The sequence below is a fragment of the Lonchura striata genome, chromosome 4, assembly GCF_050655825.1.
Source record: "Lonchura striata isolate lonStrDom1 chromosome 4, ASM5065582v1, whole genome shotgun sequence".
NCBI classification, from domain to species: domain Eukaryota; kingdom Metazoa; phylum Chordata; class Aves; order Passeriformes; family Estrildidae; genus Lonchura; species Lonchura striata.
Genome location: NC_140706.1, coordinates 7,511,198 through 7,538,799, shown reverse-complemented (window position 1 = coordinate 7,538,799; position 27,602 = coordinate 7,511,198). Strand labels below are relative to the sequence as shown.

The 27,602-nt window shown below is 41.7% G+C and overlaps 1 long non-coding RNA gene across 3 annotated transcripts in view; it reads left to right on the top strand.

The window, feature by feature from the left end:
• LOC110473294 (uncharacterized) overlaps positions 1-27,565 on the top strand; it is a 92,608-nt gene extending 65,043 nt beyond the window's left edge. For 2 of the 3 annotated variants that reach the window (XR_014954643.1, XR_014954641.1), the window contains one exon: positions 7,979-27,565. This is a non-coding gene — a long non-coding RNA (uncharacterized LOC110473294). Of the gene's footprint in view, positions 1-33 lie in introns of all 3 variants that reach the window. The other variant, XR_014954651.1, reaches the window with a different exon arrangement.
• Positions 27,566-27,602: the final 37 nt, after the last annotated feature.

Here is a 27,602-nt window from a genome sequence, read left to right as displayed (position 1 = left end):
TTCTTACAAATGATTTGTGACGTGTTTTCACAGCAAGAGGACACCCATCTGAAGGGCCTGTGTGAAAGATCATCCCCCACTCTTCCCCACACAAGTGGTTGGTTTGTGCCTGCAGCTACTCCGTGCTCCAAAGAAGACAAGAATCTCCCCTCTAGCACCTGCATGAAAAAACCAAACCAACAGATCTCCCCACGCCCAGGAAGTGCCCACGCTCTGCTCCCTTATCACCCCCAGCAGCAAGGTGATGGAGAGGTGAGATGGGGAAAGGTAAGAGCACAGCCCCACAGGTGCTGACCACGCTGTGCAAGAGCCATGGGAATGCCTTGCTCAGGGGCAGTCCACGGGGTGGGTCTGAGCTGCCCCTTGCTGCTGAGCCCTGAGCCCTCTCAGAGCATGTGGAGGTCAAAACAGCATCAGCAAACACGAGTCAGCTGTGCTGAGAGCCAAGCCCACTGCTCCAGGGAAAGTGGCTGCTTCTTAACATAAGATCAGGACTCTTCTGGAAGAGATTTGGGGATCACAGGAGAAACTGTATTAGCTCCTAGCCAGAGAGGAAAATACCAGCCCTAAAAATAACTGAGTTATAAAGGCCAGTGACAGAGGTCAAGATGCTGATGCTCAGAAGATGAAGTAGCTGGTTTCTGCTGTTATCTGAGTGCTAGCCAGTCAATAAAGTACTCCAATAATTATACACCTTTTGTCACTCATGCAGCTGTAAAATAGAATGGGACAGATTTTCAGCATTAGGAAAGTCTAGGATATTTATGATGTCACTTTTTTCCCTTTTCCTTTTTTTTTTTTCTTTTCAGAAATATTGGACGCCAAAATCTTGACAGAGATACTTGTGGGGAGGGGTGTTGAAATTTTATGGTAGCAGACTGGGCAGACAGGTCAGGATGTTATTATCAAATAAAGACCTCTTTGTCTTGTGACATCTTGCTTTTGAGGAAATAAAATTCCTATCTCTCCACACCTGTGCCTTTCCTATTGCAGCAAAGAGCAAAAAAACATGCAGTATTTCTCTGGAAGGTGATGGGAAAATATTTTCCTTCATTAAATTGGGGTAAAGCAGTTATCTTCAACCATTTCTATTTCCCCCAAAGAAATAAAGATTCCCACTAGAGCTGTGTCTAAATTGTGTGACACAGATTAATTAGAGCCCTTTTTTGTAGTCATGTTGAAGTTGATTCATGTGTAAACAGACATCTTCTCCTCAAAGATAGGAAGATACAGGCAGTCCAGGGTGATGCCATGCTCTTCTGGGCTGCAGGCTATAGAGACCATGTGCCTCTAGCACTGCAGATCTTACCACATTGACTCCAGACAAATATCTGAAATCTCAAATGAGTCAGAACATATACAGTTCTGGCACCCCAAATTGTCTAATGCCAATGAGCAATCAGGGAAAGTAAGTGAGAAAGAAACTTCTAGTTGAAATGAGCTCACTACTCTTCTCACCACCTTGGCCCTAGGAGGCTCCCTACTGCTTTCCTACTAGAACTTTTGACTGTGCTTTTAATTAGTGACATATTTTATATAATAGAGAAAGTATTTTTCCACTGATTAGTTATGCTAATTTCTGGAAAGAGCAATAAATAGTCTAGGAAAAAATACATGCTAGTGCATTTGTCTGTGAGGACAGTTATGACCTGTCATATATCAACAGTGTGTTACTGACCAGAATATTATTTTTATAAGTTTGTGTACTTTCTGAACATTTACAACCTTCTTTCAGCTAATTAAAAGTCAGTCTTCATAATAGACAATAATTTACTTCATAAGAATATATAGTCCCAGGAACACTGGTGAGTAAATGGCCTCAATCTGTCCTTGTTTATATAAAGAGTTTTCCAGATCTTTAAGGCCTATAAAAATTAAACAAGCTGAGTGTGTGTCTTGGAAGGGTAAGAAAACTCTCTGTCATTCATCTTTGGCCATTGTAGTAAGTCATATGCCAGACAATTTGTCATTGAAGGAGAAAGGGAAGGAGAACACTCTCCCAGGAGAGAAACTTTCACTGTTTCCTCATACACCACTTCAGGTCTTAGCAATGATCTTATTAGCGTGACTGCTACCGTTGTTCAGAGCTGTCCTGGGGCCATTGAACTGGAGCCACAGCAGGCAAACTGGATTTATACCAGGTCTGATTTTTCTCAGAGGCTTTCCTCAGCCTCTGTCCTGCCATGTGGATCACAGCTGGGCTGGACCTGAGCTGGCTCCAGTGGGACACTTTCAGCTGCTGCTGGAGTCACAGCAATGCCCGTGACAAACCAATTGTGTGTGTGTGAGAGAGCATGAGAGCTGGGAAATCTTGCCTCAAAAATATGTTTAAAAGTACCAGTCCCCAGTGGCAACCATAAGCTTTTTCTCTCTCTGTTTCTCCTCCCTGGCTTAGGAGCCCTGGTAGTTGTTTTGACCACAGTTATGAACAGCTCCTGAGATGTGGAGGATCCTGCTTGTTCTGGTTTTCACCACCTGCAGCAAGCGGACGTGAACCCGCAACATCCTTAACTACATTCCAATCCAACCAAAACACAAGCACTAATCATATGGTTACAAAGTCCTTCGGCTTCTTCAGATGGAAAGATTTATGTCCTCAAAGACTTGGCCAGCCCATTATTGCTCATTCATTGTGTTTGCCTACAAGTTATGACTGCTCTTTCCATTTAATTTTTAATGTGGCTCTAGCCTTGCCTCACTAAGCTCCAGGAACATTGTAAAGGCACTGGCTGTTACTATGAACCTATAATCTCTTGGCAAAAGCAGTGTGGGCAAGCAGAGTCTCTCCCCATTGCACAACAGTTCACAGCACCACACTCTGCCCCTTATGCAAGAACCACGTTTTTCTTCAAAGCAAGTGTGCAGTGCTCCAGTCGGATGCTTGAGCCAGAGAAAAGAGTAAAATTTCCCAGATGAGGCATATGGATTCAGTGAACATCTGAATCAGGCATTGTGGGTCTACATGTGGCTTATTGCTATTCATAAAGCTCACTGCTATGCTTACCTACTGTTTCTCTTCCGTTTCATTTTTACTGAGTGCTCATCGTCTCACTATCAGTAATCTAGGTCCCCAGGGGAACTTTAATAATTCTGGCCATTAGATTTTAACACAAAGCAGATTATATTACTGTGATATTGGAATTTAGTGACTCAAGATGTTTTCCATTCCAGCTGTTTTTATTTAGGCAACATATCTCAAATTGTCTCTTCATTCTAGCTTTCCAACACTTAGACCTCCTTTGCAGGCATATCCAAACTGTGAAGCCTGATGCCAACTATCAGCAAACCACCTACACAGTGACCACCATCCAAACCTGGGCAATTTTTCATATATAGGCAGTAGATGGTTTGCCTGCTGCCAACAGTACAGTGTACTGGCATATGCATGTAGATGCCTCTGCCCTGGAGCCCAGGTTATTCACCCAAAATGCAGGAGGTTCCTGAATGTCTCTGAACCACCTAGAATTTTCAGAAAGAACTGGAGGTGCTCAAAATGCCTAAGAAAAGGGAAGAATGGAGAGATGCTATTGCAAATCTGCATGGTCTGGGTTAAATTTCTTTCTTTCCCAAGCAACTGCTTTAGGCCCAGCAGCTGCAGCGTTTCTGGTAAAGTGCAAACCACATCAGAGTGGAGCAGCAGACACCCGGTTTCAGCCAAGGAGGTAGTGCCCAAGCATCCATTCATCCCTCAGCAACCAGAGCCAGCATCTGTCCTTTCCCACTGGGGCCACAGTCTGGTGGCCCCCTCAAACCAAATGCCAAACACAAAATTCTGCTGACTATACCACGAGCAAGCTGAACAGCAAAGGGCCCTTTGCTGAGGCACCAAGGTCTCATCCCATGTAATATTTCACAGGGACCACAACTTGCTTCTGCTGCAGTGGATGCTGCTCCCTGGCATCCATCCCTCACTGGCTGCAGGGCAATGTGGGTTTCCCCAAAGCCATCCCAGACGCTGAGGGCTGTGTCCTGCCCTAGTGCACACCTGAATCACAGGAAAACCCAAGCAGACCCTGGCTGGGGCTGGAGTCCTCTTGCTAAGTCTCTGTTCCTCTGTGAGAGAGCTGGAGTGTCCCAGCACGGGTCAGGCAGTGCAGGGAGCAGCTGCAGCAGCTCCAGCCCACGTCACCCTTGGCACAGGGGCCATGGCAGTGGGAGAGAAAGCCAAGGTGCTGCAGCTGATCAGTCATTCACAGTGGCTGGGGAACCCCACGAGTGTGGGAGTGAAAGGTGCCCTGAGCTCCTCGTTTCTCCCCCATCGCCTGCCAGTGCTGTGCCAAGAGCACGGCCACAGGCACCATTCCCTGCTTTGTGCCTTTGTGGGCTCAGCCTTTGAGGCCAGGAAAGGCTCTTTCCCTCGTCTGCCCTTAGCTCATGTTTCATGCAGCATCACACCTCACATGACCCATAGGACCCACAGCCATAGCCCTGGCTCTTGTAGACATACAAAGTTCAGTTGGACCCAACAGGAGCCAACATTTCCCTTCTTACTCTCTGTTTGCAGTTTCTCACCATGGGCAGCAAACTGGCTGATTAATAATTACAACAATTAACTTTCACCAGATAATAGGAAAAAAAGCATTGGATTAGGTTTGTGGTTGGTAATCTGGGGGTCATCGAAAAAATCAATGTAGCCAATAAAAAATGAAAGCACCGTTCCATTGTTTATCAAAGGAGTTGTTAAGTGTTTTATGCATCAAAGACTATACACTGTGATATAAAATAGAAAACTAAGGGAATTTAAATAGCTTGGCTCTTGTCTTCCATTCTTTGCTAACTCTTAGAAATTACTATCATGTGAGAAAATTTTCAAGTCAAATTATTTTCAGAGATAGAAAGATTTTTTCGTGGGGTTCCACATTATTACATTATTTCCTCATGACACTTGTGTACTTTTTGGAGTTAAAAAATCAACCTTGTGTCAAAAATCCACCCATTGGAGATACAGGTTTTGGATAAGGATAATATTTTCAAACCTGATTGTCCAAAACTAGACTTCTAGAAGGAAAAACTAAAAAGAACTTAAATCAAGGGCCTAACAATTTATCAGAAATATATGTATTTGTTTATTAAAAGGAGCTTGTACATTAAGTCTGTGGATGAGAAGGCATAAGCCAAGGTGTCAGAGAAAGCCACCAAGAGCAGCAAATCAGGATTCTCTAGTAAAAATGTGCACTCCACCTTCCATCTAAGAACAATCACATGGATAAATGGTGGGAAGGAGGAGAGCCTGTCATGCTTGCAGCTGGTAAAGAGGCACACTGATAAACATAAACTTAAAAATGTTGCTGTCCAAAGAACCTAAAAATTTTTAGTATTTCTGAACACTATACCTCAATATATTCTTTGTCTGTGGCACCGTTACGTTTTCTCGGTGAGAAATTATTATGGAACAATTAAATTTGAAGCATCTTGCCCCTGGGTTGGCTATATCCTGGGCATTAATCCTCTAAAAGTGCTGTGAATATACTAATTGGCAATGCCTCATGAAAAATAAAGGTCACTCTAAATTTATATATTTATTTCCATCTTTTAGATTGTAACATTTTGATAAAAGCTTCGGGAGAGGATGTTTCCTAAGTGACAGACAGAGGTTAATGACTGTCTTTGGCCATACAAGCTCCTCCTAACTGGTCATCAATTCCCAAGAAATATGGGAATTGTCTGAGTGTTTTTGGCTTAACCATACTTTTAATTCCATGCCAGCCATTAGGAGTGGTGCCTCTTGCATTACAGAGACATCTCTTGAGTAACAGCTTTACTCCCTCCCACTTTATTTGGTACTTATATCTTGTCCCAGAAGTCAGGGAAGGGATTTACTCTGACAATAATTTCATAATAAATATGGCTGTAAGGGCAACAGAAGAAAGCTGGGAACCCAAAGCTGCTACACCATGAGAAAGGTACACCCAGGAGCTGAAAGGGGGGTGGAGATTGCAAGTGCATGAAGGAGCACTAACTCCTCATGCTGGTCCCCAGCCCCTCCTGGAGCTCCTTGCACAGAGCTGGCTTGTCTGCACAGCACCAGGCAGTGCTGCTGAGCCACCCAAGGTGTGGGCATGCCTGTTCCTGGCTCAGGGATTAGGCAGAGAGAAGGTTTCTGCTGTTGGCAGCTAGCTCATTTGAGGTGGATTGCGTCCACCTCAACTTGCTCCAATTTACAGCCAAATACAAAATCTAAGTCAGGCTAAGGCAGAGTAAATTCCATAATAATGGTGGGTTTGAGTTAGATGGGCTGATCCAATGGCAGAAAGGCACAGAACTCACTGTTCAGGCTATGCATTAGAGCAGGAGTGAGGAATGGTGCTTTCATGTAGCTGTGGGACACAGCACTGTGAGAAGAACTGGAGCATTTATTTTTATTGATTTGTCTTTATTTCCTAACCCACAGACTTTGTTGTTGTTGACAATGATTACATATCAAATGGAATTTGTATCCTCATCCAGTTTCCCATTTTAAACAATTTTATATGGGGGATTTTTTAATCCATCCATTCCCAAAGGCAGTAATTATCATTTTGTATAAACATGTGGGATTTACAGGTGCTTACCTCACTGTGTAATGCTGATGCACAGCTGCTCAGTAATTGAACAGTGTAGTGATGGCCAGGACAAGGTGACCTGTAAATGATGTACACTTTGTACCTAAATGTGTCATCAAAACATAATGGAGCACTTTGCACCTCTTTCTGTGTCCTGATCACTGCCCTCAGAGCTACTTTGTCAGCTCTGATGACCAGACAGGAAAGGATGTTCATGTTTTATAGTGAACTAATCCAGCAAGGAAATGCCTGATGGAATGAAGGACTGCTTTGCCGGGTAAATTAAAAACAGTTACAACTGATACTGTACTAGAAGCCTTTGTTGGATGCAAAGTTCATGCTGACTGCACTTTGAATTTTTAAGTTCAGGTAAACTGCTGAATCTGGACTTTCTGAAAATTAAGTTACAAAATCCCCAAACCATCTCTCAACCCAAACTGGGAACAGCAGAAATATCAATGTATTACAGAACTGAAGCCAAGTTGTAGCATGAATTTTAGGATGCAGAATCACTCTGCACAAAGCTTAATAATTTTAATCATGGGCCCAGATACATATCTTGGCTACTATAAGGGTGAAAAAAGAAAGCTTGTTTTAATTATATTTATAAACAAGTACATATTTGTCACTTTGCTTTAAGGAATAGGTTGTCTAGAGAAAAATTTCTTGACAAAAGTTTCCAGGGATACTCACTGAAGAGCTGATTTCCCTGCTTCCAGCACGAACACACAGGCCCAGCATAAACCAGTTAATGCACATTGTTATCACTTGTTCTACAGCAGTAACCAAAGCTCTCAGTCATGATCAAAGACTTGTCAAGATCATGTAAAAACCTGCTACAAGACAGGATTCTCTGCCAGCTCCCCCTGAGCATTTTTTCTTCTGTTTTTCCTCTTTCCATAAGAGTATTTCTAGCTTTAAGGTTAGAAACAAACCATAATGCTTTTGAGCAGACAAATGGCTCCTCCAAAGGAGAGGAGGGTGGGGTGGGGAAGACAAGGGCAGAGGAGGAGGAGGAGTTCCTAACAAGCACTGCTAACCTGCAGGAGAGCTGTAGCAGCCAATTAACCTCTGCAACACGGGGTTTTAATGAATTGCTAGAAATGGGAATGATGAGATCACTGCCAGAGATGGACCTAGACACTGACATGAGGCTCTGTGAAGGAAGGACAGCTCCAGACATGGAGAAAATAGCTTCAGGGTCTTCTGGCCTTAAAGAGGGAGAGGGAGAAAGGGCAAAAAGCATCTGATTTAAATGTTTCTATGAAAATTAACTGCCAGATAATTCATTACAAACTCAGAGTATCAGCTTTGCCATGAGTTTTGCTCACCAGAAATGTAGATGTGTAGGAATCAGGAGAAGGTTAGAAAATTCTCTTATGTGGTGTATATATATGTATAGTCCATATTTTAATGTTTTGTCTTTATCAATACAGGTATAGCCATTATGTGAACAAGTGGGAAGGTTCAGCTTAGAGGAAGAGGATTTAAATACTGAGCCATTAAGACTTTTCTGGAGTGGCTGGAGTAGCTACCAAGACCCTGTAGCAAATACATCTTTTGGACCTAAAGTCTGAGAATACAGAACTGAGAGGTCTCCTTCAAGCCCTGAATCAGACCTGCATCTCCTAGTTTAACCCACCCATACCAGCCAAAAATTGAATTATGTCTGTTGACTCCATGCCAAAGATATTGCCTTATTTCTGCTAACCTACAAGATTATTTACACATTGCTCCATCAGAAATTCCTCTGGAACAAATGGAGCTTTTCACACCCAGTGGAGTTGGCCCATCATGATGCTCTAACACAAATGCAGTATTTCTAAAGAACATGAGTGATAGACATGAAGTTTGCTGTAATCTTCTGGCTGCACTTCTATCGCTGCTAACCACAACCCATCATTACTTTTTCTCATGTCTGTTACTGTGAATCAGCACCAACCCTCCCTCCCTCCACCCAATCTCCCCACCTTGGCTCTGGCCTAGGCAGAGCTCACACACATTATGTAGGAAAACATCAGTCCTCTCACTTTGAAAATAGCTAGATACATTCCTATGGTTTCTTCATAACACAAGATAATCATCACCTTCCTATCTGACCCCAAAGATTTCTAAATCCACTTGAATTCAATGACTGTACTGCATTTCTATGCAAGCCTGTAAGAGAAAAATAATTTACCCATTATGAATCTAATGGGTAGCAGTAAAATATGAGTGCACTGCTGGCAGCAACACTGCCATGCAGAGAGACAGAGCAGGGAGTATTTCTTCACTTAGTAACTTTACCTCTGTAATATTTTCTTATTGATACGTAACCATTTAATTAAATTTTTGCTCAGTAGAAATGTCCCTTTTGGTATAATTACACCAAATGACATGTCTACATCACTTGACATATTTACAAATTTTAATATGCTTATTATTAATTTGTTTTGCAACATTGTTTCCAGCTGTCTTTAGAGTGATTACCTTGACATGAGCAGTATTAATTAATATTTGTCATTTCAGGCAGTAGAAATTTCATGGAAAAGTTGTGTTGAATAGATTCATGGTAAAAATCTGTTGCAAGTACGTGGCTAATTTTTCTCTTTTTTTCCCATTAAACCTGTTAGAAGGTTTCTGTAGTAAATTTGGTCATTTCCATAAGACTTTAACTCAGTGGTCCATGTCTTAATGGAATTAGAGAACTACTCTCACCTACATTTTTTGTTTGTTACGTGTCGCCTTCTGCCACCCCTAGAAAGGACAAACTCTACATATCACAGGAGTTATGGACCAACAAAACAAAGACCTCTGTCTCTGAAGATTTTGAACTTTACCCAGCAATGCTTGGTGTGGGGGAAGTTCCTGTGCCCTGTGTATAAGCCACATATTTTTGGTATTTGCAGATATCTTTCAGAAGAAACTGTAACTGCTTTATCTTGTGAAACACTCAGAAAGAGAAAAAGTTGCCAAGATTCAGGGTAACAACATTTAGACTTTTTACAGAAGGCCAAGAAAGTTTTTATTCCATAGAAGATCACCATAGACCAAACATACAAATTCTAAGAGCCTTTCCCTTTAGCATTTTGTTATGGTCTTTTCCAAACACAGATGAAATCAAGAACTAGAAAACATGCAGTTATGCAAAGTTTTGCTTTGACTTTCTGGGAGAAGGAAGTCCCAGAAGAGGTTTCCAGAACTGAGGAACTGAGTAATAAGATTGAGTTGAGTCTTCTGCTCGTGCTGTGTCACTTTATGCCTGAGGACCTTCCCCCCTATCCAGACATACAAAGAACTTTCTCCAGGGCCACCAAGGTCACTGTGGAAGAGCAGCCACAGCCTGACTGTGGTGCTGGAAGGTGGCAGCATCTCCTGGATGTTGACAGAAAGGCTTTCCCCACAGCAGGACTGACCTGAGGGCCCCAGCTCAGATTCTGCAGTAGGTTTTACCAGCTTGCTCCACCCGTGAATACCTATGGAAATACCTGCACTGCTTCTGCTGGATTTCCATGCAATGCCTGACAGTCATGGCTTTGTCAGATGTGTAGATCACAGGAGGTATCTCCATGGCATCTGATAATGTAGGCATGGATTTCTGGAGGGAATGATGCCAGTTTAAATCACTTAAGATTCCTGTGCTTATGGATGTGAAATTAGAAGTGTATACTTGAACCGATTTCATCAACAATCATTGTTTTTCCTGCTGTAGGCTATGAAAACAGAATTTAAAACAAATTCTATCTTGTGCCTTACCCCAGCTATCTGCACACTGAAGTCCTAACAATGTCCTGGCTCCTGCTGGGAAAATATTAAAAATGTTTAATACCCATTTGTATATAAATAGTAATATCAACAACATAAAATCTACTTATGGACCAATTCAGCAGCCAGAGCTCTTGTTCCTTATGGTTGTCACTTTGATAATGCAAAACAATCACAAGGGCTTGCAGTCCTGTCTGCTTGGTGTGCCATCACTCCTAACACGTTATCAGAGTGACAGCTGGCAGTAACAAGAGGCCAAGTGCCAGATATGCACGACACATCTTTCTGAAAAATATTTCCCCTTTAAAACCTAGATAGGTTGATTAAGAAGTGAGGGAATTCCTCCCCCTTCCCCCAGATGGCTGCACTGATTCATTTGAAGCTAACCCAGACACAGCTTGTCAGTGCATTGGCAAAACTCCATGCTCCACCTTCCCTCCTCTATTCAGGTTATATCCCATGGGGTTCATCAGGAGAATTTTCCCTGACAAGGATTGAAAGCAGTGATCTATAAGCAATGAGCAACATCGCCATTTGCTTTAATTAGGCAGGACAAAAAGCTTGCTGGGAGATGCAGTGCAAGGGAACACCCTCAAGAGGGTCCTGTTTGCACTGCTCTTGCTTTGTGTTTGTGCTTTCTCTGCAGCCCCTTGACTTCAGGCCCAGACAATGAGCTCAGAGCTCACCATAAATCCCTGCCTCCTTCTCAGGCACCATCTCAAGGCATCCTAACCACCCTTCCCTGACCCAGCCTGTCCTGTTAATCAGTATTATTGAAGAGTTACCCCTTTGAACTTCAGGAAGCAATCTGGTGTATTAAGTCCTTTTTGTTTCACTAAATAGTCCTGTGACTTCACTAAAAACCCCTCAAAAGACAAGAAAGGAGTTGTGTCCCCACACACAGAGTGCTAATTTGGAATCTCCAATGAGTTAAACGAAGAGCAGCATTAGAGAAGATGGCTTTATGAAGTGATAGAGTTAACTGGCTACTATTTCATTGTAATGCCAGCTGACTGTACAGGACTCCACAATGCTCTCAGGGATGTGGGGAGTGGTGTGTGTTCCCTGGAAGAGACCCAAGATCTAGATTAAAATCTCTCAGAGCTAATTTAGGAAAACAATAATATTTAAAGTTGGAAGGTTGGGGTTTTTTTTTAGGTTGCATCCCACCATGAAATATGTGATCTCTGGGCCTATTTCTTGTCCACATAGATATTTCCTTGTGGATTCTGTGACTAGCTGGCCCCACATCCTTAAGTGGGAGGACCTAACAGGAAGTTAATAAATTAATATTTTAATATTCAAATAAATATGAGTTTTCAAGAAATGTTGAAGTGTTTCCCTGATTAAATTACTGTCACAACCCCAAGTGCTCAGTGAACTGATCATCACTAGTTAGTTGGTACAAAGTCCAGCACTGACACTGGTCTCAGCTGAACTTCTGCAGCTCTTTTAATTCCTTGTAACTGCTCACCTGAAGTAGTGTAATTTGTCCACACTTCAAGTAGAAGTGTGAGCAAATTTATTCCTTTATTCCTAGAGCAGAGGACAACTTGCAAAATGCTATGGGATCTGGACATTTGCTCAGATCTCAGAAGAATCCAGCTGTCATTGTCTTCTAAGCCACCATGTCAGGGTGGTGTCTACCACACTCCCAGGTGAGTATTTGTGTTGTAGGGCCAGTGTTGGCCTATGCAAAGGCTGGGTGGTGTGCTGGGGAAAACATCCCTGCTGGTCCAGCTCTGCCCTGGAGAATGCTGTCCAGGTGCCACACAGTCACAGAGAAATAAGAAAAAGAAATTATTTTCCCCAGATGTTTGTGTTCATGCCTGTATCAGAGGCAGAGTTGTAGGGTTTCATCATACACCATAACTTCTATTTTCACCCCTGCTTCTCCATGTGTTGTTGCATAAATGCATAAAGTTTTTCTCTTTCTCTTCACTTGCCATTTGGACTCCTTTTTGCACCCCTTTGCATGTTGCTGTGTGCTATGAAAGTTTAAGTTTATTTGATCAAGGGTTACTTGCAGTTTTGTTTCCAGTGTCCTTCACAGATCTGATCTTTTCTGTAAGGAGATGGAACAGGTGAGGCGATGAACCAGTTAGGGAGGCCAGAGATGAAGACTAGCAGGAACCTCAATTTCAATGTGTGCACCTCCTTGTCTGAAGCAGGAATGCAGTATGTGAAAGATAAGCCACCCTTCCTCAACTATTAACGTGCAGCTTTGTTCGGGTATTGCTGCTGCAGGCAGCTGGCTGCTTTTCTCACCTCGCCTCCCACACATGCCCCATGGCTAGCTGAGAGCATGATAGGTACATTTCAGGGGGAAAATCATCATCTTTATCAATGGTGACAGAGGGAGATGTTCAAACTTCCTTTTTCTTCATGAGCACTTTTCATTTAGGGCGTCACCAGTGGATCCATGGTAAAGCACCTCTGAGTATCCTGTGTGTAGATGGGATCATTAGCACCTGAAACCTGACCCTGAGCAACATTTCCAGTGGGGCAGATGTCTTCTCTATGCAAAGGTTTGTTGCAGTGATATCAATTCTGGGAAACATTAATTTTGTTTTCTAGTCAGCAGAGTCCATGCTACAGAACAAGCAAATTTATACTAATCCAAAAATACCAATTGCAACTAGCTCCCCTTCCTAAAGTAAAACTGAGCTGGCAGCAGTGTAACTGCATGCAAGATTGGATTTACACAGGTTTATCTATTTACACAATGTTAATGTGTAGATAAGGCCTTAACAGATACTTTAGTGTCCCTATCATCTCTGAAAGCAAGACTTCAGGGGTACTTCAATAAATTAACTTTAAAATGTTAATCTGCACAAAAATGAAAATAGAAGAAAAAAAATTGTTACTACTGGAAGCTTTACTTCCACAAGTAGATTTTTACAAGCTGACATGTCAATACACCTGGGGCTGCCAAACTGACATGTCAGAAAAAGAGGAATTTTTTGATGTAATCACCCTTAAACCGTCCCCATTACCAGCCAGTATCTAGTTAGTAACTATTAGCAAGTCCACATTTGTGTTTTATCTTTGCAATTAAAGTAACAAAGTATTTAAAAACTCTTCTCCTTCTGTGTCTAACTAAACCAGCAAAATTAAAATTATAGTCATTGCTCAGGGAAGACATTCATGAATACCTGGACTGTTGAGGCCAATAGATTTTGATCAGAAACCATGATGACACATATTATCTGCAGAATGCAAAACCTGCCCTAGTTTTGAACTTTTTAACAAGATTATGTAGTTTCAGCTTAGTAAACTGCGCAAAGATATTAGAAGAATAATACAGTGTTTAAATATGTTCTTCCATTGTATCCTTAATTTAAAACCATGTTGTTTTGGAAGTCCACTGTTTTACCTGAATTTTAGTCTCATATTGTTAATCCTGTAGTGGATTAAAATATGCATTTTTTAAAAACTTAATAAATCCTTATCTCCTGGCATTAATAACAACTAGTCAAATTTTGTGGGTTTTGTTGGGTTGCTTCCAAGGCAAATTCACCAGATCTTTCTGTTGAAGATGGTTATGTAAATCAGGAATACCTCCAATGAAGCCCATTAAACATACATCAATGGAATATTGGTGTGAAAAAAAGATTCAAGCTTATTGATTTCCTCTGGAATTTGTATGAATAAAGAAAGAATAAAGAAATTGAAAATTTTATTTTTTGCCTTGGATTTTCTTTCAGAAACCTTAACTCCCAAGAAATGTGGCTGAAATAATTTCCAGTGAATAATTAAAAAGGTTATTGAACTGATTAAAATTAAAATGAGAATAACTAGAGAGAAAATCTGGGGGAAAACACTGGGAATATTTGCAACAAAAATTAGTCTCTGCCATACATTTATGCCTGTATGTAAGAACATACTTTTAACTGGTAAAAATGGTGCATTATCAGAGTCTGGAAGCAGAGATGTGCTCTGACAGAGTGTGGTCCCTGCCACATAACCAAGGCAGGGAACTAATGGCAGAAGAGAGAGAAGAGAAGAGAAGAGAAGAGAAGAGAAGAGAAGAGAAGAGAAGAGAAGAGAAGAGAAGAGAAGAGAAGAGAAGAGAAGAGAAGAGAAGAGAAGAGAAGAGAAGAGAAGAGAAGAGAAGAGAAGAGAAGAGAAATAGCAAAGATTATCAGTCAGAGAAAGAACTGTTAGACACTATCCATAATAACATGAAAAACCGCATTTAGGAGAAATTAAAGCAAAGCAAATGTAGGGTGAATACTTGAAAGAAGAGCCAGAACAGCCGTGTGGCAGAGAAACTATGACATTTTCTGTCCCAAGGCTCTTTCATAATATTCTGCTTCTCCTTGTTGGAATGGGTTGTGATTGGAGAATGGTTGCAAACAATGGCAGTCAGTGAATCAGACCTAGAGCCATGAAGGTAGTTTTGTGTCTAATTCTTAGAGAAATCAGTGAAAGTTAAATTCTAGAAGTAACTTTAAATTCAGGGCCTTGGTCCCTGTCCAGGTTGGTTTAGCTCAGTGTGGGTCTGTTAGCTTCCAAAATGTGCCCATTTCGAACAATTGCTATTGTTGCATATTTTTTCCTTACTTGTGTCAATATTTATTCTCATTTATGGCCCTTTAAAACCACACTCCAGTAGACACAGGCCTTTTTTAATGACTTCTCTAGTCCTAACATGCTTTTCTTTCCAGTCTTTGAATGGGAACTGCAAGGATGGGTTCTCTAAGTATTATATCTCTTGAAGAAAAATGTGACGTAGTCCATTTGCCATAGAAGTGCTGAGCAGAAATGTTATAAAGACCCTTTAATAATACCATTTTTTGCATGGCTATCTGTATTCTGTGGATTTTTCAGCTGTTCATGTGTTTGGTGTTAAATTACACTGTTTTTATAAGGTTTTTTTTTAAGTTTTTTTTTTCAGTTGTTTCATCTTTGGAAAAAAATATTAACAATATTTAAACTTGCAGTAGGTACTATTTAAAAGTATTTGGAAGTAACTGCCTGCCAATTGTTCGCTGAAAAAGGAAAAAGTGACCCTAGAAGAAGAATTTATTAAGTGGGTGAATAAATAATTTCTCCCTCTCATTGTCATGTCATTTTCTTTACCATTTGGCATTCATTGCACTTGGAAATTCCTCCAAGTCTTTGTGTTCCTGAGTTTTGAGATTTCAGAAAACTGTCCTGTGGCCCCCAGTCCCTGCCAAGATTGCTACTTTCATACTCCTTTTCCTGTGGATTACAAAACAGGATATTATTATAAAAACAAACAGAAATTGCTGTTCACTGCTGCTAATCTTGAAGAGAACCATAGGGGAATGAAAGCTCTGCAGTTCTTCCTTTTTTAAGTGGCTCAGGCCAGAGATGACTCCTGTTCTGCTGCTGTCAGGTAAAGATCAAACACTTTTCATTGCCAATTACCAAAGGTCACAGTAGATAACTCTGCAGTTTCCTGTGCTTCCTTTGAAATTTTAGTCATTGAGATATGAATTTAAGTTTTTTTAAAGTTTTTTTCAGTTTTTACATTTCCCAGTATGTTTCATGGTGAAGATGGGATCACTAATAAACCAAAGGCAGTTTATAATAGAAAGCTAACTGAAGATATTTCTCTGCTCTGTACATTGCTGAAGGCTGTTTCAGCACTGGGCAGAAGGCTTGGTGTATGTTGTTGTCTTGCCTTTTTTCTGTGGGTGATGTAGAAGGTGTTGAAAGACATGTACTTGGCCCTTCTGCAGCTGTGAACCAGGAATATCCTATCTTCTTAATTTAAAATAAAGAAAACATAATGCCACAAAGCAGAAGTCATGTATTGGTTGTGTAGCTCAGGGATGGGAGTCCAAGGTGGTATCTGGGGAAGAGACAGATCTCAGAATAAGTAACCTATCTTTTTTCCCTCAATTTATTTACACTCTTCCCCACAGTATCTGATCCCGTTAGGAAAGGATATTTTCTCCATAACCCTCTTGCAGGATTTAGAAGTGTGAACCATAGTTTTGACAGAGGGAAAATGGAATAGATGCAGTTTTGGTGCAGATCTTGCAGGAAGAGTTGGGCCAAACTGGGAATAGAGGTTGGGACTTTTGCTTTATTAGCTCTAACATGTAGCTCAAAATTAAACTCTTCTTTTGACCGTCCTGTCCTGGGGCATGAGGATGATGTGCCAGAGTATTAATAGAGTACAAAGACCTCAGTCATGCTCCTTAGGCTTCCACCATATGCCAAAGCAAATTTTTAGCTTTGGTGAGGCCACATTCACCATGTGGCCATGCCATGAAGTCAGTGAGGGTGCTGTTGAGGAAAACATCAGGTCAGACCCCAAACAGCATCATGGACTATGTTTGAGGTGTCTTGACTACTGGCTGCTTGTTTCCAAACCTGAATTAGCCCCATTTTCCATTTCTTTCCAGTAACAAACAGCCAGCTCGCCCTGGTTTCAGTTCCAAGATGAGCATGAGCTCTGCAGAGCTTCATTGACCTGCCCTAGGCAATCCCCTGGAGCCATGTGAGACATCCTGAGGTGACCCCAGAGGGCACAAGTCTACTACCAGCCCTGTTCCAGGCAGGAGGAGCTCAAGGGATCTTGGATTGTCTTTGGGCTGAAAGCAGCAAAGCCTACACCTGCATTCCTCCATGGAGGCACTCCCTTCATTGAAAGGCTGGAGAGCAAACTGGGCTTGGAAAAAACAAACAAACCAAGGACGGAGCACAGGGAGCTCTGGGGTGTGTGTTCTTGGGAGAGTCACTCAGGGTGTGGGTAATGAGCAAGTGGGTGCTTGAGGGCTTTCAGGAATGGGATCAGCTCTCTGATAACACTGTCCTGGTTCCCAGGCTCAGGCAAGAGATGCATTCTGGTGGATGTATAAATGGCAGATGTGCTTAAAGGCTGGATCATTCAATGGGGTTAGTAATGGTCTGGACTGCTTTGGTCTCAAAATATGTGATATATGGTGGCTCGTATGGTGGCTCTGCAGACCAGTTTTCCTGGCTTTGAAGAGGTACATGCTTTATTTATTAACCTCTGAGCTCCTTTGGACACCGGGCAAGAAGAGTAATAGAAAATGAGGAAACTTTCCTGATGTTCTTTTGTTATCTCCAAAAGAGATGATACAACCCTAATGAAAGTGAGACTCAAAGATAGGTTTCTAACTAATGCAGAATGCCTTGGACAAATCAATATCCCACCTTCTAATATTTTTTTCTTCTTGTGAGCAAACAGGAGTTTCAGATTGTCTCTTCATCATCTTTAGTATGCATTGAAATGGCCAAACTCTGATAAAACCAGAAAAATTATGGAAATTAAGCCTTGGAAAACAGATGAAAATCAAGTGTTACTTGGTAACAAAACTTACCTGGGAAAAATAGGGAGCTCAAATGAGACACATAAATATAAGTCTAGAACCAGGTCAAATTAAGACTCCTATTACATGTGTCATGTCACTAAAACCACATCTGAGAATTGAATTTACTAGGAGAAAAAAGCAGTTTGTATTGGTAGAATATTTTGCATTATTGACAAACACCTAGCAATTTGGCATGACACATTTTACAATGCTTTAATATCACAGTAATATTTTAGCCAAAATTGCTTGAAACTGCTGCTAGAATTTTTCATCGGCTAAACATACCATAGACACTGTTAAAATGTCATTCTAAGCCCATTTTCTGACTTTTCCCTATAAGAGGATTAACTTGTCTTTAGAATGTTAAAAATGCTTAAATTACTTGATATTAGATAAGAAGGTTTAGCTCAGGCTCAGGAAAAGTTGGAGTATTTCTTAGGAAAATATGTATACGTTGTCTTTCTCTCAGTGGGTGTAAGTTGGGCTCTGCACAAAAAGGATCCTGCTGATGCAGGGTAGTTGGGTACCTGACATTACAACCAGGTGAAAACTGACTCAAATCCCAGAGCAGAGAGCCCTAGCACAAATGCAAGTTCCAGTATCCGTTTTGATTGGAGTCCAGGTAAAGGGGACGTGTGACACTCATGCATGTGAATGAAAGGAAATTTCCATTTACTGTCTGTGTCTCCATGACTGATTCTGCATGTTAGTTGATACATGGCCCAAACTGATGGGTAGGACAATCTGCATTTCATTTTTGGGAGCCAGTGGTAAATCCCAAGGATCTGGGTGTGATCCCCAGAGCACTCTATACACGTAATACCTTGTTCCTTTTTCCACCAAGTCATGTTGTTTCACAGCTCTCCTTCTTCCCTGAATGCCATTGTCTTCCTAAAAATAAATTGGATTTGATTTTTTTTTTTCCTTTGAGACACAGCTGAGGAAGCCTTTAATCATCCATTGCTTGTCTCCTGGCAGAAAGCTGCCCCTGGAAGTAGTCCAGTGAGCAATGGCAGCCTGATTTTGCCTTTCCTGACTTAACTGGATCGTTGGTTGGACCATCTTGTGGGATGAAAAGCACAGCATGACCACAGCTGATCTCCTATCTCTGATGCCTCTTCAGGTGTGTTGATTTCCCAGCTCTGTTCAGGTTTAACAGGGAGCCAAGGAAGCAAGCAGCCATGCAATTACTGCATCCAATTTCAGACCTCCATTTGCTATCATCCCAACAGGGCAGGGCCATCTGTGTCTGTCTGCTGCAGAAAAGGCTCTGGACTATCTGTCTGCAACAGGCAAAAAAGGACAAACTGAGTGAAACTCACCCTGCATTACCCAGATACATCCAAGGGAGATGAGCTGCAGACTTCTCACCATGAGTACAATGGGCAGACATAGTTTGTTTGACTCTATTTGAATTCTGGCCTTTTTATTTTTTTTTCTTAGTGGCATTAGCAGTCAACAGGTTTGCAAATGTGGCATTTGGCTCACCCCTGCTGGGTTGCTCAGCATACCCACCATCCCTAAGTGTAAAGAGCATTTTTGTACCCTTGGTCTAACCAGCTGCCAGGTTGGCACAAATTATTTATGGGGCTCAGCCTGCATCCCATCTTGTGATAGAGAAGGAATGTCAACTCTCCTGCTTCTTTCCCCTTGCTCTCCCCGGCTCATGTGAAGCAGATGAGCTCTGTGCTAGTGCTAAGACCAAAGATCACTAAAGTGACTAAACATGGGGTCTTGCACACTTTACAGCTCCTTCAAGAAACCAGGACTAAATGGCTTTTACCAAGGAAATTCTTGCTGTCAAAGGCAAAAACAGCCTCTTAGCTGTAGCCTGCAGTTTGCACATTGCACACCAGCAAGGCTTTAGGTGTGACCAGGTAATTACTCCTTAAACCCAAGGCCTTAGCTGTGCCCAGAAGCAATCAGTCCTGTGTGTTATTTACCACTTCCTCCTTGACTGCCCTTTCATTTCAAGCTTGCTTTGCAACAGCCTGATTGATTTATCCAGTTCATGCCATTCTCTCAACGTAGGCCTTGGATTAAAAATAAACCCTGTAAATTGCTGCTGCATATTTACTGACCATTGTGCTGCAAGGCACCTCCTGCTTGCTCAGAAAAAAATGCTTCCTCCTCCTCTCAGTGTTTTTAGCTGGAAAAGACAGATAACTTTCTGCACTGAAATATAAGTGGAGTTGCTTATTAAGCTGGACCTTGGTTGGCAACACCAACCTGGCAAGAATGAATCAGTAGGTGAATGCAGCACTGCAAAACCCTGAGGATTCTCCCACCCTGAAAGAGTCATTAAAAACATTACAGAAAAAGGAAGGGTATGCCAAGTTTAAGATTAACTGCAGTTATGACTGTGAAAATCGTACTGGGAACACTCCTACGGGCAGGCTTCAGTCTGAAAAGAGGGCATTATCTCCACTTGGCACCAATGTGCATGTCCAAGCCATAATTCTCTGCAGAGCTCACGTCAACACAGAGAGCACAGTGCCTTGCTGCAAAAGGGCAAATAACCCTCAAAAAGGATCTCTCAGAAGTGAGCAGCATGAATCAAAAAAGTCAATGGTACCTATGGAAAGGACGTGACAAAAGATCCTCTTAAGGCAAGTGAAGGGGACAGGGTTTAAGGAAGGAAACAAACTCTGAGAAATGAAAAAATAAGGGTTAATGTGGCAGTTCCACCAGGGCTTGTTCTGTGAAAAACAGGATCTTGTGTGTGACTCATCTTGCCCGTCCTATGGCATTTCTCACACACCCATATAGATAACCAGACTCTCAAAAGAGCTTGGAGACAACTTTCAAGTGCAAAACATGCAAAGATCTCAAAAGACCTCACTTTCTGACATTCTTTAGAGGCCAGATACCTCCTACAAGGCTGGGGCAGGGCTGAAACTTTCCATCTTTTTGGTGAGACTTGAGCTAGTGGTTGATGCCAGGAGGAGGGGTAGCAGGGATGGCAGAAGGCCCAGCTTGAAGAGAGATAACAATCAGCTGGAAGTACATGCTAAAAGATAGCATCAACCTTTTTCTTAGAAACATCTTGTTGGCTTATTTTTACTCGGGAGAATACAGAGCCAAGGAAACAAAGTCTTCTGGTTTCAGTTGTTTAAATAATCAGGGCCCATGACTGAATGAAATAGCAGAACAAGGATGACGATAGCAAAATGCACCCGTGCAGCAGCTCTCAGCCATGGGAGGTGAGCTGAGGGCAGCAGCCACCCTCCAAGAGCCTGGTTGGCTCCTCTGGGAAAAGCCCTGCAGCCTTCTTCTCTTGCACCTTTCTTCTCTTCCAGCTTTCTTCTTTTCAGATTTTTCCCTGATAGACAGGTGTGACCCCACTCTGGGGGCAAGCAAAAGGAAGGAGCTCAGCGCCCAAAATTTCCCCTGCTTTAACTCAGAAGGAGCCCACTGAGTCAATTTAGTACCTAAACCCAAGCTCTTTTTCTGGTGGCTCCACCTTAAAGTACCACCCAGCACAGCCAAGAATGGGAGAGATTCAGCTAGTGTCAGAAAATTTTCAGATAGTATAACATTAATCTTCTCTTTTATCAACACATGCCCACATTTCTGGTCTCCAACACAGCTCAGCCTGGGAAAAGGGGTTGTGCACATGTCCCAGGGATTTTTGGCGGCTGTAGAAGCTCCTTAGAGACCAGAAGTACCATTTAGCCTAGAAATAGTTTTGCTGGACTCTGAGCATTGCTGGACTAAATGTCCCTCAGCAAATTTTCACCATAACTTTCAAGAGACAACAAAGCATATCCTAAACTTGGAAGAGGGTTGTTTTATGCATTCTCAGAACAAGACAATTTGACAAAACTCAAAGGAAGTTTTCCACAGCTAATGCAAAACATAAGTAAATGTATGCCTGTTAACAAAGAATGAAAAAGCCACACAGGCAGGCACATTTTTTATACCCAGTAAAATTCTATAAACAATTTATATCTGTATTGATACCTGATTTTTGTTTTTCTGTTTCAGGGAGTCACATATCAAAGCTAGGTAAATGAGAAATGGCAACAGAATAACTGCTCTGTTAATATGAAAGCAAAGTGGTTAACTATGTTACTGGATATTTTTAAGAACCCAGATTTCATTAAAGAAACATTCAAAGGCAAAATAAAGCATCAGTCATCAAATGTTTGTGGATAAATGTACCAGCTTATTGCACTGAGCAATGAAATGGGGTTTTGGGGAGAAAAATTTGCAAGTGAGTAATGGCTTCTTTAACACTAATGTGGCTTAATTCTGAATTAAATCCTTGTCCTGCAAACAGAGGCTGTCATAGAGATCAGTATTACTTCATCTCCTTTTTTTCCCTTCATTTAATGTCATTATAGAAAGCCCAGTACTCCAGAAACATTTGCTGCTACCCAGTATGTATGTATTAACAATAACCACTTTATTCTCCTTTGAAAGAATGGCCAGTATGCCTAGAAAGTACATTTCAAATATAAATTAGAGAAATTTCAAAATAATCCATTGGAACTAACAACAGGGCAGTACAGTTAAAACAGCTTAGAACTGAAGACTTGGTTTTGGAAATGGCTGAAACCTCCCCAGAGAGAAAATGTTTCAGATTTTAATGATGATTTGGATATATATAAAAATTACATTTTTTTTCTGTGGACTCAAAAAGAAAGAAACCCCCCCACACACGTTTAAAAGTAGACTGCATTAATTGTATAACAATTGTACCTTGTGGGACATGACAAAGTGATTTGAATATAAACAGGACAGCTGAAGTTGTGATGGTTCAGTTTCCTCCACAGTATGTCTCTGTATCATGATTTTATGTATTTTGTTGTAATTCCAGGGAAAAGGTAGCACTTGCTGAGCTAGGTGCTGAACAGACCTACATGGACAGTCATCTTCCACTTCAGGCACTTAGAAAAAGCCAAACTTGGCTGAGATTTCACCCAAAACCTGTGGCACAGAGCAGTAGTGGAACTGCAAACCCTTGGTTCCCTCACTGGGTTCCTGTGCCCAGTGTCACTGGCACCAACGGTGGCTTTGGGACAGCACAAATGACAAACAACAATGAGCAACATTTTCTAAACTATGCAGGGTTTAGGCCACTGAAATACCTGTCCCAAAGCAAACTGCTTTTTAACATTGCTCAATGGCTTGTTTTAAACAGCTGAGAGTGTATCCTGGCTCTTTTGCCTGTGAATTTCCTGGTTTTGTTGTAGGAAAAGTGCTGGTGATAGATAACTTTCTATGCATCTGACAGCGAGTATTTTTAATTTTTCCTCTGTCACTGGTTTAAAGATTTCTTGTCAACAAGAATCTTTCTGGAGACTATTAGAGAGTATTCTCTGAGAAATGCTGAAAGAGAAAGAACATGGACTGTAAAACAGGATGAGAAAACTGCTGCATATATCCCTCACTGGTAGGAATCAGCAATTATTTGTGGCCAAGAAATCTGCAGGATTCAGTAAAGAAAAAATAAACATCCAGAGAGCTTGGATTTGCAGGAGGAGCTGAAGGACCACTTTAAAATAGTCCAGAACAAGTTGCTTGGACTGATTGGACCGTGAAAAGGGCTCTTGGACAAGACAATCTCCAGAGGTCCCTTCCAAACTCAGCTATGCTGGTCTGCATATATCAATGCAACCAACTACCATTAACCTCAATTTCACAGTAGTACCACAGGGAAGTAGAAATATTTTCAAAATAAATCAGCCAGCCCATTTTCATCTTTTTACCTGAAAACTATAAATATTCCTTTTTTCAGTCTTATACTAGCCTTTTCTCTTCTCCTTACAATTTACTATTGAAAAGAAAATGGGGAAAAATAAAGAGGAGGAGAGAAAGAGGAAGCCATAAGAATATCAAGGTTTTCAGATTTTCTTAGGAAACTTTGGTGATTAAAATCTTTCACAATTTTAAATATCCATGTTTTAGATAAAATTTTGAGGTTTTCCTCCAATGAAAAAATGGCTTAAATTATCAGAACCTTCTCTGGGAAGCAGATGATATTTTGCTATATTATCAGCAACGAGAGAACACTGTGTTCCCTGACTCAAGGATTTCTTTGAATACTCAGTCTTAAAATCATTAAGCTCAGAAAAGGTTTTCTAGTCAAGGGCTTCATGAGCAGAGCCCATGTGGACTTCATCTCTAGGGAAGTGTTGATAATCTCCACCCACTCAAACACCTCTTCCCCACTTTTTTCCCCCCAGGTACAATGCTCACAACTCCACATTATTGATAATAACTTAGCAGACCCTCAGCACAACACTTTGGCCTTTCAGCAGAACACTCAAATGAATTGTTTCCTGCTTGCTGTTGCAAATGCCAAAAGAATCCACCTTACTTTCTCCATGAGGAATCAGAAATTACCTCATGAGGGAGGTTATAATCCACTGCCAAGTGAGAGAGTCAAGATTAACCAGAGTAACCTGATTGATCTCTGTGTGAGGTTTTCTTAATGAAGCTCTGGTTGTTTTCCACTGCAACAAGATGCAAAGCGAGGTAACGTGTGGGGTGCTCTAAGGGAAAAGTTAGTGTACGGACCACTCTGCTCAGGACTGCATCTCCCAAATTAGAGACACACTGGCATGCTGAAGGAAGGACAATTGATCAGTCAAACAAACAGCAAGGACACGCAGACATGATTTCCAGTCTTTGGCCTCAGCTGAAACTCAAGATCTAGAGCAATGCACTCCTGCTTGTGTGAGTCAGTCACAACCCAGTGCTGTTAGAAATACTGCCTATTTGGTCTACCTGAAAAAGATCATTTATTGCTCCCCAAAATCCTGTGACATCAGCCAGAGTAGCCATGGGGACCTGTGAGCATCAGGAGATGTGTTCATGTTCTGGACACAAAAATTTCCTTCCTTTCCCAGAATTAGATATCTGCTCTCAGTTCTGGTTGTAAACTATTGTGTATTGTGTCTGTGTTTTGATTATCATGAAAATTATACCCTGGAGCTATCTGCACTGTGGTTCTCTGTGTGTCTCATTAAAGAGGTGAATGAAATCATCTCTGGCAGTCCAGTTTGTACAGCGGCTGTCTAGGCAGTGCATAAACAGGATCCTTTTTATTTACGTCAGTTGCATAAAACCAAAAATTCTTTCCAAAGATTTGCATGTTCACAGGCCTAATCATGTTAGCACAGTGCACATTTGCAAATTTACTCTCTGTCAATTGCTGGAATCTGGAAATCTCTCTGATTGCTGTTGGAGGCATCACCAGTGCCAGAGGCAGTGGAGGGAGCAGGTAGGGGTGCAGCAGCTGAGGGTGTGAGCAGAGGATGCACCCATCCATGCCAGCAATGGAAAAGCCAGCTGGATAGCAAATGATCTATTGTTCCTGGTTAAGTAAATAACACCAGATTACTTTTCCTCTGGAAGCCATACCTGTAAACAGCAGCTTCATTCACCCCAGCTCCTACTCCTTAATAATTGTATGTCCATGTTCAGACTTGCACAAAATGTGTAAATCAAGGAACAATAAAGAGGGACATATTTCCAGAAAGACTGAGCTTTCATTGAAGCATAGACTAAGACTCAAAATTCTTCATGGATTCAGATGTCTCTTGTTTCAAAATTACAGGCAGAGTTTCCAAACAAAGCCATATTTACTGAAGTCTACTGAAGCTTAACCACACTTTCACCGCACACAAGCTGAGGTTCTCATCTGGTGTTTTCCTAAATGTCCTCCCAGACACATTCTTCTCCCCTGAATCAAGCCGAACTTCTCTTCTGTGCCTTCTGATTTGCATAAAGGTAACTTCCTTGGCTGCTAACCTTACACAACCTGCCGAAGTAATGTAATATTTGAATGCTGACGACCCACCTAAAATTCCTTTCGCAACCCAGGGAAACCGTGCACATCCCCCCACAATTCATTAAGGAGCAATCACAGAGCTGTTCTCGTTATTGGAGCGAGGCAGGGACGGAGGGAGGAACAGCACCAGTGTGAGATCTCACACTGTGCCTGATCACACCTGAGCCAAGCCAGGTCTCCAGCCAGGGAGCAGCCCCAGAGCCAGCTCTGCAGCAAACATGCACCTCCACAGGCATTGCTGAAGGAAAGGCTCAGCCCATTGGGATTTCAGTCTTTGAGTGCCAAATAAAAACTAATATAAACCAATAAATTAAACAAACCCCAGCATTTCAATAAACCCCTTTGCTGTAGGTTTTTATATTCACTCTCCTTTCTGTGCTTTTGTATGAATTTTAGGTTGCACTGGGGACAATGTCTGAAATGTATTTCATCTTTTAAGGAGAGATTGTGCTGGATAAGAGAGGGACAGACTACTCAGTTTTATGTGAGTGTAGTTTTTTCACCCTCTATCACAGTTAATTCATTGTTTAACATGAGGCTTTAATTCAGTTGTCTTCATCAACGAGCTACTTTGTGTCCATATGGCTAATAAGTGTTATTCTGCATTCCAATTAATGGGAAAATAGAAAGTATTTTAACAGTGCAGCTGATCTAACAAAAAACACATCTGAGGAGGATTAACATTTCAAAGGAACTATTTGCTCAAGTGAGCTGTCTTTATTATGATCTAAAGAGGGGGGAATTGAAGAAGAAACCTTGAGTAACACTTTCATTATGGCAGCTTAGATATTGGAAATTAAATAGACCTGACTGAATTATAAAAAATCCTTGTACTTGAGCCTGGAGATAATTAAAACTGTTTTACCATGTGTCAATAGTAACAAATGAAAACTGGTAGAGATGAAGGATAATACAGTACTGTAAATACTTTCTGGCAAACAAAAATATTGCTCCCTTTAACTACGGCCTCTAAAAGAATATGATTTACCAGAAAGCATAAAGAACAGGCTGAACTGTATTAGTATGTTTTTATGGAAGACATATGTCTCATTCTCACTTCTCAAAAATGTGTGGCCCTGGTAGTAGGCAATTGTTTTACTGCATAATACTAGCACAACTTTAATTTAGATTAAAAACATAACAGGTTTCCGATGAAGACAGGCAAGTTTGTGCTTGGGGTTTTTTTAAATCTCTATTTCTCCAATTTTCAAAACCTTGTTCTATTTACAGCTGTTCTTCCACTCTCCCCATCTGATGGGGAGGGGAAGCAGGCACCTGCTTGCACAGTCAAAGCCAGCATTGCTTCCAAGCCAGCTGGCCACAGTGCCATGCTGGGTATGTGCTCCTTCCTCTCCAGAGATCAAATGCAGCAAGCAGTGTGAGGATGGTCTCTGCCAGCCCAGGATCCACTGCCTGGCTTTCTGCAATTCCACAGCTGTGGAAGCTGGCTACAAAATGCCCTCTCTGCTTAAGAATTCATCAGCTTTTCTCAAAGGAGTGGGAAGAGTAAATCACAGTGTTAAGGCCCAGGGTATCCAGCATTAAGTCAGTTTATTCAGACTAAACTTTCTAAGCTGGAATCTTATAATGAAGAAGGCTCTCAGGGTTGAAATGTCTCTGATAATTTCAGTTGCTGAAGTTCTTATGGCCTTTCACTGTGTGCTTGAAAAGTCTATGTAATGTTAGGATGCTTATGGTGACCGTGTCCCTTCCAGCTTCCAGCAAGATACACATTAAGGGGTGTCCCTGTAATAAAGGGGCACACTCCTTTGTCAGATCTTGCACATTCCCTTTATGCTCCCTCCAGTCTATGAAGCCCCTGATGCTGGTGTGTGGATGGTCTTTGGGGGACACCACACCTCAAGGTGAACAACGGCCCACGGTCACACAGCTGATGCAACCTCATGAGTGGCACCAATTGGCCGTGAGCTGCTCAATGGACCATTTGACAAGCATCTGTCAGGACTGAACACATTTCTCAACTCCCCATGAGTGACACTATTGGATGGCAAGGCCCATGTGCACTACAGGAGCAGAGGAACAAAGTGGAGCCACTGCTGATGTGGGTGGTTACGTTCATAGCACAGACTCGGATGTCCCAGCGTAGGAAGGGCTCTGCCCTTGGCTGAAGGGCACCAGCAGCTCTCTGAGGCTGCTGCACACCAGAGAGCTCCTGGTACAAAAGAAGGTGCACAGTCC